This window comes from Nerophis lumbriciformis, linkage group LG03, assembly GCF_033978685.3.
Source record: "Nerophis lumbriciformis linkage group LG03, RoL_Nlum_v2.1, whole genome shotgun sequence".
Classification (NCBI taxonomy): domain Eukaryota; kingdom Metazoa; phylum Chordata; class Actinopteri; order Syngnathiformes; family Syngnathidae; genus Nerophis; species Nerophis lumbriciformis.
Window position 1 is genome coordinate 13,600,758 of NC_084550.2, and position 15,933 is coordinate 13,616,690.

Genomic DNA, 15,933 nt, shown 5'->3' on the forward strand with positions numbered 1-15,933 from the left:
TATACATCAAGCAAGAATGGGAAAGAATTCCACCTGAGAAGCTTAAAAAATGTGTTCCCAAAACGTTAACTGAGTGTTGTTAAAAGGAAAGGCCATGTAACACAGTGGTGAACATGCCTTTTCCCAACTACTTTGGCACGTGTTGCAGCCATGAAATTCTAAGTTAATTATTTGCAAAAAAAAATGTAAGATTATGAGTTTGAACATCAAATATGTTGTCTTTGTAGTGCATTCAATTGAATATGGGTTGAGAATGATTTGCAAATCATTGTATTCCGTTTATATTTACATCTAACACAATTTCCCAACTCATCTGGAAACGGGGTTTGTAGTTTAGCAGGAACAAAGTCAAGCCAGCATCGGTCTAAAATCCCTCCTCAACTTTGAGATCACGCCAGCAAGTGAAAGCCGGGACAATGTTGATCCTGACTGTCCTTTTACCCGGGTAGCCTCCGTTATTATTTTTTGTCTCCTTAGACAAAACTTTTCTTAGGTTGTTTTGGAGCTTTGCCCATGATAGCAGTAATTGCACGTAGGCGTTCTTCTTCTTCTTTTAGATTTCTTACAGTTCGTGGGTGTTTGCATCGAGTTCAGTCTTTTTAACCAAATATGGAAAGGGGGAGTGACGTATGCCGTAAAGCAAGTCAGCACATTTGTAATTTTATGTGTGGCAGGGTTCCTGCCACCCACCTCAAAGTCACTAACTGACACTAAAAGCAATACAGACGCCTTTAGACCATGATAGAGGTGTCATTCAACTAGTTCAGGGGTCGGCAACCTTTACGAGTCAAAGAGCCATTTTGACCAGTTTCACAAATTATAGAAGACAATGGGAGCCGCAAAATTTTTTTGTAATTTTAAATGAAATAACACTGCATACAAAGGTTTTTTTTTGCTTTGTTTTACGTATAAACCAGGGGTCTCAGACACACTGCCCACACCTTTACGTGGAATTTGAAAGCTGGTGCGGCACTCGGGTTTTAAAATGAATAGCGTTTGTCAGCGTCATGCGTGCCGTGATGGTACAGCATATAACACCCACTACAGCCAGCGTGCCTGAACAGCCACACGTTGTACGGGGCTTCCGCTTGCTCAGGTTGGTGACAGCAAGGCATACTTAGTCAACAACCACACAGGTCACACTGACGGTGTCGGTATAAAAAACAAAAAACTTTAACACTCTTACTAATAATGCGCCACAATGTGAACCCACACCAAACAAGAATGACAAACAAATTTCGGGAGAACATCTGCACCGTAACACAACATAAACACAACAGGACAAATACCCAGAATCCCATGCAGTCCTAACTCTTCCCGCTACCAAACCCGCCCACCTCAACGACGCACAGAGAGGGGGGGTGGGGGGGTGGGGTTGATGTGTGAGGGAGCAGGGTTGGGGTGGGGGCGGGGTTTGGTGATAGCAGGGGTGTATAATGTAGCACGGAAGAGTCAGGGCTGCATGGGATTCTGGGTGTTTGTGCTGTTGTGTTTGTTGTGTTAAGGTGCAGATGTTCTCCCGAAATGTGTTTGTCATTCTTGTTTGGTTTTGGTTCAAAGTGTGGCGCATTATTAGTAAGAGTGTTAAAGTTGTTTTATATGACTACCGTCAGTGTAACCTGTGTGACTGTTGACCAAGTATGCCTTGCTGTCACGTACGTGTGCAAGCAGAAAATGTATATCGTATAACAAGTGTTGGGCTGGCACGCTGTTAATACAGATTGTAGAGGGCACTAAATGTTGTACCATCATGGCACGCCCTTATTATAGTCGTAAGGGTGAAAATCGGTTTTCTGCGAGAGGCACTGAAATCCGGAAGTCTCACGGGAAAATTGGGGGGTTCAGCAAGTAAGCTGCTGAGCCGCATCAGAGTGATCAAAGAGCCGCATGCGGCTCCGGAGCCGCGGGTTGCCGACCCCTGAACTAGTTGTAAGTCCATGTATCATCCCAAAAGTTATGAAAATATTTTATGAAGGTTGAAAAGTTACTTAGTGCTGCTTTAAATGCGCTAGGTTGATGCCAATCTACAATGGCTTTGCTATTGACATGCTACTGATTAGCATCAGCGATTTAACATCGTCAAATTTATTACTGTTAACTACAACTAAGATGTACGTTACAGTCAAATAGCTGGTACAAAAAAAGCACAATACTTACAGTATTAACACGTTGTAGGGCGCAACAGAAAGCAAAGACTGAACTGAGCAACACATAAACTACACACTACTGCCATCTAACGTCTTGGACTCGCAACTGCAATTGCAACTTAGTGGCATATCAGCAAACGAGACTCAGACAATAAAACCAGATACAAGTTATCATAATCAGCTCATTTTTAAATGTTGCAATGAAAAATGGGGTTTTATCATCAAAACAATTATTTATCAACACACACACAAAAGCAGTGAAAACTGGCGCCGTCGAGTATTGATTCAAACGTAAACGATACCCATCCATAACAGTGAGCGCCTATTGATGAAACTTATCATATCGCCTTCTCTGCTTTCATCTTTCTGCGGGGTAAAAGTGGAATGCTGACGTAAGTAACGTGGCAACAGCATTGCCGACCTCACTGACTGGAATGTGCATGCACACATCTCTCTCTCTTTTAGACACACACACACGCTCACTATAGTTTTTTTTATCTGATTGATTACACTGCGTTTTGTGTCACGATGGGAAGGTTTAGTCCAGGGGTGCTCACACTTTTTCTGCAGGCGAGCTACTTTTCAATTGATCAAGTCGTGGGGATCTACCTCATTCATATATATAATTTATATTTACTTATTTATGAAATATATGTTTTTGTTAATAAGTTAAAGGTGTTTAATGATAATGCAAGCATGTTTAACACATATAGTTAATATTGTTAATAAATTAAAGGTGTTTAATGATAATGCAATCATGTTTAACACATAGTTAATATTGTTAATAAATTAAAGGTGTTTAATGATAATACAAGCATGTTTAATACATATAGTTAATATTGTTCATAAATTAAAGGTGTTTAATGATAATACAAGAATGTTTAATACATATAGTTAATATTGTTCACAAATTAAAGGTGTTTAATGATAATACAAGTATGTTTAATACATATAGTTAATATTATTAATAAGTTAAAGGTGTTTAAATATAATACAAGCATGTTTAACACATAGTTAATAATGTTAATAAATTAAAGGTGTTTAATGATAATACAAGAATGTTTAATACATATAGTTAATATTGTCCATAAATTAAAGGTGTTTAATGATAATACAAGAATGTTTAATACATACAGTTAATATTGTTCATAAATTAAAGGTGTTTAATGATAATACAAGTATGTTTAATACATATAGTTAATATTATTAATAAGTTAAAGGTGTTTAAAGATAATACAAGCATGTTTAACACATATAGTTAATATTGTTAACAAGTTAAAGGTGTTTAATGATAATACAAGCATGTAGTTAATATTGTTAATAAGTTAAAGGTGTTTAAAGATAATGCAAGCATGTTTAACACATATAGTTAATATTGTTAACAAGTTAAGGTGTTTAAAGATAATACAGGCATGTTTAACACATATAGATTCCTTTCTTTCATGAAGACAAGAATATAAGTTGGTGTATTACCTGATTCTGATGACTTGCATTGATTAGAATCAGACAGTGGTGCTAAAAACGTCCGCATTTTCGAATGGAGGAGAAAAAAGTCCTCCTTTCTGTCCAATACCACATGGAAGTGGTTGGTTTTTGGCATCTTATCTGTCCAGCTTCCGTACTCCTTTGTATACACTTTACAAGAAATACATTGTCGGCAAACTCCGTAGCTTGCTAGCTTGTGCACGCCAGCTTTCTGAGACTCTTGTTTTGTTAGCGCAACTGTGCAGTCGGTCTTTGGAGTTTTGACGACAGGTACGGCGCCAGAGTCTGTTGAAATAAAGTGTTTCTCGCCTTCCAGTCGGTAATTTTAATGAGCTGGCAGCAGCCAGCGTCATCTCAGAAGACCCTCGGGTGCCGTGAATGTCAATCAGGTGACGAAAGTGACGTCATAGTGAAGATTTATGATCGCTCATTTTTAGGACTATTTTTTTAATGCCTGGCTGGTGATCGACTGACACTCCCTCCGAGATCGACCGGTAGCTCGCGATCGACGTAATGAGCACCCCTGATTTAGTCAAACAATTTTGGAATCAGTTAGGAATGAGGGAAGAATCAAGATTCATGTTTAAATGTGCATTAAACACGTCTTTAGTGCATAGGGTATTGTAATAAAGTTGACCCCAACATGGAGTCGCTTTGCAAGTACGATTCATTTGGTCAAGTGTGACCAAAACCACTTGAGATGACTGTGGGGACACTTGCAAGTTCGGATGGGTACGGATCACATTTGCACTGTTACAATACCAGTTTTACTGTACATGTTAATTGTTTGATAATACAATTTTATTTTTTATTGTAACATTTAAAACATTATTATAATATCTTGTTTTCTGATTACCGGTACATTTGAGTCTCATTTGCAATGCAGTAGCACTACAAAGACATTAGATGGCAGTACTTTATAGGCTATCTATGCTAAGAAGTAGCTTTTTTCATGAAGCTGAATGTGTTATGTTGCGCCCCACAAAGTGTTTATACTGTAAACTCTTCTTAGCTGTAGTTTTCAATACCAAATTTGGAGGTGTTAAAATTGCCATATAAAATCGATAATGCTAATAGTAGCGTGTCTATGGCAAATCCAATGTAAATTAACATTAATTTACTTATAGGGAGTTTGGCTGAGTCCACTGTCAGTCTACAACGGACATGGCGTCACGTGCAACGAGGTATGAAATATGGCACCGTTTGATTTTACGTGAATCAATACCCGGTAGTACAGACGAAATTCGGTCGCTACTTATAACAGTACCAAATTTGGTACCGACCCCTATGTTTTTCAGGTAAACACCCCAGTGTAATATATTTTGGTACTTGACGCATGTTACCAGTTAGCAAAAGCTAGCACGCTAATGTTAGCGTGCTAGCATTTTAAACACATTTTTCCGGTACACACCCCAGAGTAATATAATTTGGTATTTGGCGCATGTTACAGTTAGCATTTTACAGTAGCCTTTTTAATTTCGTTTAGCCGGTAGGGTATCATATTTTGGTATTTGACAAATGCTAATTGTAAGCATACTAGCTTTTTTTGCTCATATTTTTTGTTATTTGAAACTATCAAGCTAGCGTGCTAACTGTTAGCATTTCAGTTAGGCTTCTGTGCTTCAGCATTCACACAACATTCCTACCAAAATTACATTTTCTAGTTCTTTTCTAAAAAACTATGTATTGTACTTGTTTTGAAGGAGAATATTACCAAAATCTTTTCAATCTTCAGTCTGTGGCCCTCAGTGGAAGAGGTTTAGGCCCCCCTAGTGTAAATGATGCTAATTGGCCAAACTGTGCAGGGAAGTTGCGAGCATTTTGACAAACATGTGAGGCCACGCATAACTGACGCTTTTTGGTTCTGTGCGATCGAGATATCGCAAATTCCTGGAGGTCAAACTTTTCTCCTTTGTTATAGTAACATATTTTGTATGCATGTACTTTGCTTAATATAAACTTAAAAAAACATTTTAAACTGTGCAATAAATATTATTCCCCCCCTTGAGGAAGTCATTAAATTGCCCACAAAATTGTTCGTCATGCAATACTGCTGCTGCTTTTTATTCAAACTTTAGACGCACTTATTTTATTGCATTTTCTATTGTTCATCAGACCCAGCGGCACTTTTTGACGTTATTGATGTAAAATATGCCGTTTGATTGGATGAGCAAAACAGTTTCTAAAAAAAACGTCCAAATGTAACAAATGAATATGAAACTGGAGTTACAGTGGGTCCGGACGATTTTTTTGGCCTCACTCCTGTGAGAATCCTGCGTGTGACTGAAGCATTAAGGAGTGTTGGTTGGTTAATTTATCTAGGACTTGCTGCGGTGTGCTCAAACAACCATCACGTAGCATCTGTGAGCAGATAATACCGAATCATCTCAGGTCTTCACAAATCCACACCCACTCTGTGGAGCTTTATTAGTGGCAAATCCATGAATTGTTACTGGATATAGGAGCCAGGGCACAGGAGGAGAGGAGCTACCTCCTGTGAAAGTCATTAATCAGGGGATCTTTTCCAAGTGGCTGTGACTTCACATCCAGTAAAAATATACACATCCTACTGAAATAATATTCACTTTTTAATAACTGCTATTTTATTTGATACAGTCCAGTAAAAGCAGATAAGATAATTGGGTTACCATTCTTCTATAATCATTACTTACAGTTATTGTCATCATTTCCTCCTGTAATGAAATCAAGTAAATGAAGATAGCAACCAACAGTTCAAGTAAATAAATCAAACTGTGGTTAGCATCAGCACTGAGGGACAGTGTTACAAAATAAGAGTTTTACAGTATCAGCTTCTCCATTTACAATGTGATGCTACTTATCTGAACGATGATCCGATTTATTGTATTGAATTTTTAAAATTTTATTTGTATGACATTCTCAATTCTAATTAATCCAGACTGATATACATTTAAGTGACAGTTCTCATTGTTTTTGAGTGTTACATGCAAGACTGTCCGGACGGTTTGACAATAGGGCGTGAAACAGGTGAGTAAAAGACTCACATTTCTACTATTGCTAAACAGGAGAACAAAGAACAAATTATACCGTATTTTCCCAACTGTATAAGCCGCACCCACAAACTTTTAGAAGAAAAATTATTTTTCCATATAGTAGCCGCACCGGACTATAAAATACATATGTTGTGAAATTAGTTATTTAAGCAGAAATTGTGTTAATGTTTATTTGCATACCTTAATTTCCAAACGGTGTCTGTAACACGGCAGTTAAACGGCCGATCAAACAAAACAGAAGTCATCTGCACAAGCTAGCTCTCCAATCAGCTACACAAACTCAATAACTCCACGGTGACGTTTTGCTGAATTTATTAAGGAATTTGTGAAACTGAAACAATACAAAAAGAATGAAGTTGTAAGGTAAAAATACTAACACAGACACTCGTAGACCTGTTAGCATATTAGCTAACGGTTATGCGGTGAGCTTGATTACATTACGATAGCTTGTACAAAAATGCATGAAAACACTCCTACAGACATCACACATGGGACAATTTAGTAATTAAGAAAAGTTTGAATTATATTGTTAAACTTACAAATGTTGTTTGGAGTGATGAGTGAAAAATCCTTTCCACCAGAAATGCCATGGACGGTTTTAATTCCGGTTCAAGGCATTAAAACAGGAAGTACATTTTCAACCCGCAATACCTGCAGTGAGCGAACTTGTCCAAAAATGGCGCCATAGCACCAACAATAACACACCTTTATTAGTCCTCTGCTTGGGTGTAATGAAAACTATTGAACACAAAACATTATGGCTGTTAGCGCAAAACAAAATGCATAAATTAGCCGCACCGTTTTATAAGCCGCTGGGTTCAAAGTGTTGGAAAAAAGTAGCGGTTTATAATCCGGGATTTATGATATGTTAGCAATAAACACATAAATCCGGCCCGGGAATGACACCATACCGGTGTAAATATACGTTTCCCAGTTCAAAACTTGGGAAACAGCAGATTCTTAAAAACACTAGAGTGCTCCTGTTGGATAGAAGAGCTTGGACAAGCGGAAACACGGCAGATCCTTGCATTGACATTTTGACCTTGCGAGCAAACATAGAACACTGGTGTCCAAACTTGTGGTTTACATAACTGAGGCGTTCCTCAAGGCACCGTTTTAAGTCCTCTCCTTTTTGGCAGTTATTTTTTTCGTAATGGGATTTATGTAACTAAGGTGTTGCTGTAGCTGGTTTACTTCAGATCAGAGGCGATTGCTCTAAGACTACAAGGAAAGCTCAGCTTCCTCTAAAATGTCAAAAAATAAGTGATTAAATATATAGTGTTGTGTATACATGTTATTGACTAAATAATTTTGTTCAGAAACAGCTTCTTATCACTGGTAACGACGCGGCTTTCCTCTCTCTCATTCCCGCAGCTTCACAGTGCTTTAAACAGTGTTGACGCTGGCCGTCCACACAGTTCATACACTGCAGCGAAACGAGACGAGTCATTGGATAAATGCTGGGCTTTGTCCCGCCCATCGGACGCTCAACGTCTCTGGGGGATTATGGGGCAGTGGGCTGGCCTCGGCTGGCTCGGACGCTCAACTTCTGTATGATGATTGGATGATTTGTCGAAGGCTGATTCCCTTTTTGATTGACGGCAAAATGAGCGAATCAGCGATCATGTGTTGTAAACTTCTGTGGGAGACTTTTTCAATATTCATTCTGTTGTTCTGAGTTGAATCGGAGACTTTCCTGATTCTCTTAGCGACATTTTCTTTGTTAAAAACGACAAGAGACAAATAGAGCTTCTACAAACCCCGTTTCTATATGAGTTGGGAAATTGTGTTAAATGTAAATATAAACGGAATACAATGATTTGCAAATCATTTTCAACCCATATTCAGTTGAATATGCTACAAAGACAACATATTTGATGTTCAAACTGATAAACATTTTTTTTTTGTTTTGCAAATAATCATTAACTTTAGATTTTGATGCCAGCAACACGTGACAAAGAAGTTGGGAAAGGTGGCAATAAATATGGATAAAGTTGAGGAATGCTCATCAAACACTTATTTGGAACATCCCACAGGTGTGCAGGCTAATTGGGAACAGGTGGGTGCCATGATCATACTTGCCAACCCTCCCGAATTTTCCGGGAGACTCCCGAAATTCAGCGCCTCTCCCGAAAACCTCCCGGGACAAATATTCTCCCGAAAGTCTCCCGATTTTCAGCCGGAGCTGGAGGCCACGCCCCCTCCAGCTCCATGCGGACCTGAGTGAGGACAGCCTTTTTTCACGACGGTAGGACAACTGGGTGACAAGAAATAAATCATCCAGACTAGAGATAAATTGTATTATTATGTTTATTTTACCTAAAAATAAATATATTTATTAATTTAAAAAAATAAAATAAAAATACATTTTTACTATATTTTGCTAAAAACATCAAAATTTATTGTATTTTTTCTGACTCCTTATTACATCCAGGCATTAGAATTATACATTAAAATAAACATATTTGAAATAATTAATTTTAAATGATCATAATAATTCATTTAAAATGACCATATTTAATTATTAAAATAATTGCTTGTTTATCAACAACTTTAGCATTTTATTCATTACATTTTGAAGCTCTCAGAAGCCAAGTTATGTTATATTCCTTAATATTTATTTATGCAAGTTTGAAGTATCAATTATCTAAACACAGTTTTGTTTGCATATTTTCAGGATGTAGATATATATATATATATATATATATATATATATATATATATATATATATATATATATATGAATATATATGAATGAAATACTTGACTTGGTGAATTCTAGCTGTCAATATACTCCTCCCCTCTTAACCACGCCCTGCCCCACCCCCGACCACGCCCCCACCCCCCACCTCCCGAAATCGGAGGTCTCAAGGTTGGCATGTATGGCCATGATTGGGTCTAAAAACAGCTTCCCAAAAAATGCTCAGTCTTTCACAAGAAATAATGGGGCGAGGTACACCCCTTTGTCCACAACTGCATGAGCAAATAGTCAAACAGTTTAAGAACAATGTTTCTCAAAGTGCAATTGCAAGAAATTTAGGGATTTCAACATCTACGGTCCATAATATCATCAAAAGGTTCAGAGAATCTGGAGAAATCACTCCACGTAAGCGGCATGGCCGGAAACCAACATTGAATGACCGTGACCTTCGATCCCTCAGACGGCACTGTATCAAAAACCGACATCAATCTCTAAAGGATATCACCACATGGGCTCAGGAACACCTCAGAAAACCACTGTCACTAAATACAGTTTGTCGCTACATCTGTAAGTGCAAGTTAAAGCTCTACCATGCAAAGCGAAAGCCATTTATCAACAACATCCAGAAACGCCGCCGGCTTCTCTGGGCTCGAGATCATCTAAGATGGACTCATGCAAAGTGGAAAAGTGTTCTGTGGTCTGACGAGTCCACATTTCAAATTGTTTTTGGAAATATTCGACATTGTGTCATCCGGACGAATGGGGAAGCGAACCATCCAGACTGTTAGACGCAAAGTTGAAAAGCCAGCATCTGTGATGGTATGGGGTTGCATTACTGCCCAAGGCATGGGTAACTTACACATCTGTGAAGGCGCCATTAATGCTGAAAGGTACATACAGGTTTTGGAACAACATATGCTGCCATCTAAGTGCCGTCTTTTTCATGGATACCACTGCTTATTTCAACAAGACGATGCCAAGCCACATTCAGCACGTGTTACAACAACGTGGCTTCGTAAAAAAAGAGTGCGGGTAATTTCCTGGACCGCCTGCAGGCCAGACCTGTCTCCCATCAAAAATGTGTGGCGCATTATGAAGCGTAAAATACGACAGCGGAGACACCGGACTGTTGAACGACTGAAGCTCTACATAAAACGAGAATGGGAAAGAATTCCACTTTCAAAGCTTCAACAATTAGTTTCCTCAGTTCCCAATCGAGTGTTGTTAAAAGAAAAGGTGATGTAACAGTGGTGAACATGCCTTTTCCCAACTACTTTGGCATGTGTTGCAGCCATGAAATTCTAAGTTAATTATTTGCAAAAAAAAAATAAAGTTTGAGTTTGAACATCAAATATCTTGTTTTTGTAGCATATTCAATTGAATATGGGTTGAAAAGGATTTGCAAATTATTGTATTCCATTTATATTTACATCTAACACAATTTCCCAACTCATATGCTGCACTTAATGGCAGATAATTTGAATGTTTTTTTTTTTTTTTTTTTTTTAATTTAACAACAAACAGGTGTACAAACTATTGTCATTAGTGGCAAATATTGGAGCTACATCTGCAGGTGTAGAGAGGAGCTTTTCCTGTTTAAAGTGGCTGAAGTCTTACACCCGCAACACCATGGGCCAAGGCCGCTTAAGCAGCCTAGCTCTGCTGGCCATTGAGAGGACACTTGTCAAATCCCTGGAAAAGACGCCTTCTTGGTACGGCAGGGTCACAGATCACTTTCTTAAAAAGGAACAGAGGGTAGAATTTACATATAAATAAACCAACACATTTTATGATGTAGGCCAAAATTGAGCTTCCCCTCCTTGAGAGACCAGCTTCCGCCACTGCTTTAGATGCAGTCATTTGTTCAACTTCTTTATTTATACTAGTGGCGATCCTCAAGGTTCCATCTTAGGTCATACTTGCCAACCTTGAGACCTCCAATTTCGGGAGGTGGGGTGTGGGGGGGCGTGGGGGGCGTGGTTGGGGCGGGGGCGTGGTTGGGGGCGTGGTTAAGAGGGGAGGAGTATATTTACAGCTAGAATTCACCAAGTCAAGTATTTCATATATATATATATATATATATATATCCCCGCGACCCCGAAGGGAATAAGCGGTAGTAAATGGATGGATGGATGGATGGATGGATGGATATATATATATATATATATATATATATATATATATATATATATATATATATATATATATATATAAGAAATAATTGACTTTCAGTGAATTCTAGCTATATATATATATATATAAATAATAGAAATACTTGAATTTCAGTGTTCATTTATTTACACATATACACAAACATAACACTCATCTACTCATTGTTGAGTTAAGGGTTGAATTGTCCATCTTTGTTCTATTCTCTGTCACTATCTTTCTAACCATGCTGAACACCCTCTCTGATTATGTATTGATGTGTGGCACGGACAAAAGTGCTTTCATCAAATGCACTAGATGGCAGTATTGTCCTGTTTAAGAGTGTCACAACATTGCTGTTTACGGCAGACGGACTGCTTTACTGTAGACGTTCTTTATATTGTGGGAAAGCGGACTCAGGTCCGCATGGAGCTGGAGGGGGCGTGGCCTCCAGCTCCGCCTGAATTTCGGGAGATTTTCGGGAGAAAATTTGTCCCGGGAGGTTTTCGGGAGAGGCGCTGAATTTCGGGAGACTCCCGGAAAATCCGGGAGGGTTGGCAAGTATGTCTTAGGTCCTCTCTTTTTAATCATTTGGGCTCTTCAACTGGTGGCCCCTGAGTTCAGTTTAAAAACATGGTGAGAGATGTTGGGGGGGGGGGGGGGGGGACACTACAAGCCCTTTTTTCAAACACATGAACTTTGACAAAATAAAAACACCAAAATCAAATGTCTACTGTCTACTGGTTCTCCGAAATATACAAATACCAATAGTGAACGGAGAAGTTTGCCCCCTCTGTCCTTAGCTTTTCTAGAAATGTGGCCCCCAGAACAATTTAGTTGAATATCCCTGCTTGAGGTTATGTGAAGAGCCAAGTCATTATGACATTTTAAACCAGGAGACATCTTTGATCTCTCACTTCAAAGAGTTGACACAAGAAGCCCTTTCGTTAGCGACACATCATTAGAATTTCCTACCATCTAAAAGACATTGAAGTATACAATTTATACGGGGCAACTAGTGTAAAAAAAAACCTAATTATTTTGTATTCATTCTCTTTACCGTGAAGCAAGGAAATCCAGTCAAACGACCCATCCTAGTGTTAATTATGGGGCAAGCAAACAAGGAGCAATATCCACACGTCCAGGGACTGCCCTGGCTAAACTAGGGGCCCGAGGCATTGCTCTCATTTTAGACTTATTTCCACTCTTTTTTATTAAGTGAAACAATCCTTATACTTTGTTATGGATGTTTTGTACAAACATTTTGTTTATTACATGGCAAATTGTTAAGGAATTGATGGTTTTATCGCAAAATAACAAATTTAACAACCTTCCTGACACAGACATGCTGACTTACGAGGCCGGCATTAAGGGGAACAGGAAATCCATGGAAATTTGCTATTATACTCGTGTCAGTTACAGAGCAGTAAGGGGCTATGAACACATTTGTAGTAAAAAAAAAAAAGTCATATGAGGCGCTCTGACATTCATTAATTGACATTAGACATGCGCTGCTTCACGCAAAATGGTGCTCCCTACAGATCGTGGGTTCCTGAGCTGCGTATAGAGAGGGCCGGCCTTGCACACGCTCATACAACACGAATGATCCAAGACTTAAAAAAAACGCACAAACACTATGAAACTCCGGCAACTGGAAAATTACAAAAAACCCATGCAAAAGAATGTCAAAAACAAATGCATGAAAGAAATGCTGCAACTTCTGGCAGACGTGAGGAATATCAGCACTTAAACATTTAAGACATAATATTTTACAGTATAATAAATAGGGATGAGTACCAAATTCGGTACTTTTTCTGCACTTTTACACTTGGCGATCACTCCAGCAGCAATGAGAGCGGACTCAGCCAAACTACCTCTCGGTAATGTTGCGATTCTCAATGCCAGCAAAGAAACTGACTGAAAAAATGCTGCAACTCTAAGTAAAGTAAGACTCCACTTTTCCAAAAATGCACTAGCTTGATGCTAATATACAGTGGCTTTGCTACTGACATGCTACTGATTACCACTTTCAACACCTCCAAGTTTGTTAATTAAACTGCAACAAAGATACATGTTGCAATCAAACAGCTGGTGCGCAAAAAGTACAATTTTTACAGTATTAACACTTCTTGGGCGTAACAAAAGACTAGACAGCAAAGACAAAGACTAAAACTATACACTTCTGTTAAAGTACCATTGATTGTCACACACACACACTAGGTGTGGCGAAATTATTCTCTGCATTTGACCCATCACCCTTGATCACCCCCTGGGAGGTGAGGAGAGCAGTGGGCAGCAGCGGTGGCCGCGCCCGGGAATCATTTTGGTGACTTAACCCCCAATTCCAACCCTTGATGCTGAGTGCCAAGCAGGGAGGTAATGGGTCCTGCCATCTAATGTCTTGGACTTGCAACTGTAACTGAAAATCCGAAATGTGATAATAAAGAAATATATGACGACTGGACAGCAGTTATTTTAATAAGCTCATTTGAAATGTTCCAATAAAAAAATTTGATTTTATTATCAAAAACAATATTTATTAACACACAGAAAAGTACGGAAAATTGTTACCGGTATCGAGTTTAAGGTAACGGGAATTGATAGCATATCAGATTACATTTGAACAGTACCTGTGAATCTTTTGGCACCACATCATTCGAATCAATTCGATTCTTGGCGGTAATGACTCGATTCTCCATTCAAAATCAATACGTTATTTAAATAACATTTGGTGCCAGTTCTATGATTAACTACATTCCTCCATAACATAGATGTGAAAAATGTCTATATTACTTAAAATAAAACTGGTTTTGTTTAATAAAATTCTACCCAAACAGTCAAATAAATATAAAGTCAAATACAAAAAAGGCAACAAAAGAAGTATCCAACACTTGTCTTTTCTAAAGTAAATCTGTACAGCATATATAGATCATTGGCATCAACAATATGATTTGTCTGAGTGGCTGGACAGGACAGATTGAAACAAATAAAAATAAAATAAATCTAAATCGATATTTTATTTTTTTTAATCGATTAAGAATCATTACAAATAAGAATCGCGATTAATCAGAATGATTTATTTTTGGGCTTTTGGGATTATCCCTAATCCTAAAACAACCGATGTTTACAGTCAAGTATTTCACGAAGACATAAAAAAAAAAAAAAAAACCTTTTCATTCCATCCCCAATCACATCTGGTGCCACTGCCTTTGTTTCACATTTTTGTCATGTACATGTTTTGGAGGGATTGTGTTTTTTTGGGGTATTTGCAGCCGTTTCTTTTGCATTTATTATTACATGTGTTTAATGGTGTTGTTGCTTCTAGATCAGGGGTCGGCAACCCGCGGCTCCGGAGCCGCATGCGGCTCTTTGATCACTCTGATGCGGCTCAGCAGCTTACTTGCTGAACCACTCAATTTTCCCGTGAGATTTACGGATTTCAGTGCCTCTCGCAGAACACTCCCGGGATTAATATTCACCGATTTTCGCCCTTACTGCTATAATAAGGGCGTGTCATGATGGTACAACATTTGGCGCCCTCTACAGTCTGTATTAACAGCGTGCCAGCCCAACACTTGTTATACAATATATATCTTCTGCTTGCTCACGTACGTGACAGCAAGGCATACTTGCTCAACAGCCACATAGGTTACACTGACGGTGACCATATAAAACAACTTTAACACTCTTACTAATAATGCGCCACACTTTGAACCAAAACCAAACAAGAATGACAAACACATTTCGGGAGAACATCTGCACCTTAACACAACATAAAGACAACAGAACAAACACCCAGAATCCCATGCAGCCCTGACTCTTCCGGGCTATATTATACACCCCTGCTACCACCAAACCCCACCCCCACCCCAAGCCTGCTCCCTCACACATCAACCCCCCACCCCCCCTCCCCCTCTCTGTGCGTCGGTTGAGGTGGGCGGGGTTTGGTTGCGGGGGTGTATAAAGTATCCCGGAAGAGTTAGGGCTGCATGGGATTCTGGGTATTTGTCCTGTTGTGTTTGTGTTGTGTTACGGTGCAGATGTTCTCCCGAAATGTGTTTGTCATTCTTGTTTGGTGTGGGTTCACAGTGTGGCGCATTATTAGTAAGAGTGTTAAAGTTTTTTTTATACCGCCACCGTCAGTGTAACCTGTGTGGTTGTTGAACAAGTATGCCTTGCTGTCACCTATGTGAGCAAGCGGAAGCCCCATGCAACGTGTGGCTGATCAGGCACACTGATTGGACTGGGCGCTATATGCTTTACCATCACGGCACGCATAACGCTGACACGCGTTATTCATTTAAGACCCGCGTGCCGCACCAGCTTAAAAATTCCATATAAATGTGTGGGCAGCGTGTCTGAGACCCCTAGTGTATACATAGCACAAAGCAAAAAAAAAACTTTGCATGCAGTGTTATTT

At 38.9% G+C, this 15,933-nt stretch overlaps 1 protein-coding gene across 2 annotated transcripts in view; it reads right to left on the reverse strand.

The window, feature by feature from the left end:
* The window catches only part of LOC133579580 (uncharacterized), a 107,444-nt gene that overhangs the window by 39,183 nt on the left and 52,328 nt on the right, over positions 1-15,933 (reverse strand). The gene's annotated exons all lie outside the window — the stretch shown is intronic.